The 3,441-nt window shown below is 37.8% G+C and overlaps 1 long non-coding RNA gene across 1 annotated transcript; it reads left to right on the forward strand.

The window, feature by feature from the left end:
• The first annotated feature begins 1,527 nt into the window (after nt 1-1,527).
• LOC105529143 lies at nt 1,528-2,471 on the forward strand. Its single transcript, XR_001004462.1, has 2 exons — nt 1,528-1,579; nt 2,176-2,471. It is a non-coding gene; the product is annotated as an uncharacterized LOC105529143 (long non-coding RNA).
• Nucleotides 2,472-3,441: the final 970 nt, after the last annotated feature.

Below are 3,441 nucleotides of genomic sequence, written 5' to 3' on the forward strand. Positions count from 1 at the left end.
TTTTTAATGGAGTGAAAATGAAGTCAAATTAAACTTCTTCCTGGTGGCATTAAAGCTCCAATCACAAACTAATAAATGTTACTTTTTAGGTAGTGACTGTCCCATCAAAGCCTCTTTAATTTGAGTGAAATTGTAATAGGGAATGTTTTGGACAGTAAAGAAAATCATAGTATACCAGCTCCATATAGAACACACATTTTGTTCAACATTCAAATTTTGAGCTTCTAGTTTATGCGAGGCATTGTATTCATTGCTGGGCAATATATACAACGTAATGAGGCAAAGTTTGAAACTTAAGGGATTCACAAACTACTAAGGTGCCATCAGTTGTGAGAGGCACCCTTATTTCACGTAACACAGAGTAGAAGAAAACAAAACAAAATGCTGCCAAGTAATTATAAGGTATCACTGCATTCACTGAAAGATGCAAGCCAATTCCAAATATGTTTCAGTGTGAAAATCTATCCTAGAATTCATGAAATATGGTGGTTGAGAACTCGAATATAAACTATGCTTTATCAAGAGCTGTAACAAAGATGCAACATGTCCTGAAAACACAGAAGGTAATATTGATTTTGACCAGAAGATCAAAGAAAAAACAAGTGTGTGAATCTTTGAAAGAAGACTAGAGTTTAGCCTTATATGTAAAGGGTGGATAAAAGAACAGCACTCTCATAAGAGAGAACGAATGCTTAAAAGTTTGGAGGACCACAAGAATCATGTCAAAGTGAACAATAAATCATATGAGAATACTAAGGAACAAGTGAAACAGGTGACAAATTGGAAGTTTTGTCTGAGGCATTCATATACAATAGAATGCTGAACCATATGAAACATTTCCAAGGATTTGGCTGAAAACCAATTATCTGACTCTTTTGAACTTCTCAGCATATCAAATTGCAAAAACACTGAAAAATAAAAGTGGGAAAATTAGACAGAAGGATTTCTTGAGAGAAACCTGCACTGGGGGATCTCTCCCTCTTCCATTATTACTTCTCATCAATTTAGTGAGAATTTCAATGGGGGGTCACCAGAGGCTTTAATGTGTGTATCCTGTCATCCGGGATATGTCAAACTGCAACCAAACTCTGGCCCCATGGTCTTTGCAGCAAAATAGGAGTTACGGCTTCACTTATAGCTAGTTAGATATATGTAAATTTGAAGGACGTGCCATGGAAACTAAAGTGGGTTAGTTGCTTTGAAAGGGATTGTATCCAAGATGGTAGTCTTACATACTGAGTGAACCTCCAGCTGTGAGAGGTTATGTGGGACCACTAGGAGCTGAAATAAATTTGGGGGATGCAGCTGAGGGAGAGGCCTTGCTCCCATGGTTAAATGCATTCAGAGAGCCTTAATATGAGGAAGAAATAGTAAACATTGACCAGGACCAGAAAGCCTAAAGCCATCTTATTTCAGCATTGGTCAGTGAGACTTCCCTTACCCTCTCACTCTCTCCTTCCTACTCCAGGTTCCACCTTGGCGTGGTCAGAAACAGCAGTTGACTAGTGAAGGAGGAAATGAATGAACCAAAAGGAAAATCTCTCTTTTCTACAGTAGTTTCTCATAGGATCCAGCATAGGCAAAGAAAAGAGATTTGACTTCACATTAACTTTTGAGCTTTGATTCATCCGTTTTACTGGAAAATTTAGTGACAGAATTTAGATTATGCATATAACTTAAAAGGAGTAAAAGAAAAAATCTAACAGGAAGAAAAAGGTTGTGAAGTTGTCTAAGTTTGCATCTAGGAGCAGGGGAAGAAGTATGCATACCGAACAGGTTTAACGGGATGGTGAAAGATCAAAAAGCAAATTACTTTTATAATAGTATTTCATTAATTCTTGCAGGGGCCTTTGAAAACAGTATGCTGAGAATAGACAGGGCTCAAGGACAGTATCTCCAATTGAACTTTTAATAAACTCCCGTAGGCGCCAAGAAGGCGGGCAGATAAGGAAGAGCATAGAAACAAGGAACTGAGTAGAAGGTTACATGTGAGAAAAGAAAGTTTGTTTTGCATTGCATTCTTTCTGCTGACATGGGGTTTATGGAGTATAAATAAAGTGAGGCAGAGGCTCTGAGTGCGGCCGCCATGTTCTCTGTGTGTCTTTGTCTTTTGTGTGTTCTTTCATTCTCCACCACCCCCGGCACAGACCCCAACAAATTCTTTTCAACATTTAGGTTATTCAAGACAAAAAGAGGAGTTTGGATAAAATGGCATAGAGTTGACTTCTGTACTAAGAATTCTGGATTTTATTCTGCAAGCTGGTGGAGAGACATCAAAGGGTTTTGAACAGGAGACTGACAGGATTACATCTCGTGTTACAGACTTTAGTTCTTTGCATAAAAGTATATCCTCCCTTATATTATACACTTACAGAGGGCTGGCTTTGTTTAACTTGTCCTACATAACTTTCGGTACTGAAAGTGAGCATTATACCGTTGATGAGGTTGCTATTAAACCTATGGAAAACATCTGTGCTATCAATAATTTCAGGTATTGTTATAAAAATCAGGTGAAAGAACTGGATATCATAGGAAAATTTATAACAACTAAACATATAGAAGAGATTTTTTTAAAGGCCTAAAGAAAGGATGTTGTAATGGTTAACTAGGAGCACAATAACATTGCATAACGAAACGAACAAATTCTCAGAGTCTTATAATCATAAGGTTGTATTGAGTTAATGTGGCTATGGGTTAGCTGGAATTGGCTGATTTGGACTGGGTTCAATTGGGGCAACTCAGTTCTGCTTCATGAGTCACTCATTTTTCCCTTGGGACCAGCAGGCTGCCCCAGACACGTTATCTCACAGTGATAGCAGAGATGCAAGAGGACAGGTAGAAACACGAAAGTGCTTTTAAAGCCTTAGGTCATGACATGCCAGCTAACATTCAATGACTAAAACAAGTCACATAGCCAAATCTAAGTTAAAAGGTGAAAAAACAGTTTATATTTTTTGTGGGAGTAACTGCAAATTCACATGGCTAGTTAATTTTATATGTCAACTTGACTGGGCCATGTGGTGCCCAGGCATTTGGTAAAACATTATTCTTGGTGTATCTGTGAGGGTGTTTGTAGATGAGATTAATATTTCAATCAAAGCCTGAATAATACACATGGCAAAGGGCTTTCACACAGGGAATGGTGAAGACTCAGGGCCACTAATATAACCTACCTACATACTTACCTAAATCAGTGCCATTTCATAAAAAAGAGATAAAATGTGTTCAAAATACAGACCCCCCACCATACACAGAATCAAATACCATGCAACAAATGCCACAGTTATTATCAGTAATACCAACAATAGTATTGCTAAATTTGATGTCTGTGAGATAGGGTAGGTGGCCTTAAACCTTCTTACTGAAAATCTAACAGAATATTGAGAAGGAAACTATATGTTATTCAATAGTAGTCGAATTAAGGCAAGTTCTAGCCAGAGG

This window comes from Mandrillus leucophaeus, unplaced genomic scaffold, assembly GCF_000951045.1.
Source record: "Mandrillus leucophaeus isolate KB7577 unplaced genomic scaffold, Mleu.le_1.0 Scaffold75, whole genome shotgun sequence".
Taxonomy (NCBI): Eukaryota; Metazoa; Chordata; class Mammalia; order Primates; family Cercopithecidae; genus Mandrillus; species Mandrillus leucophaeus.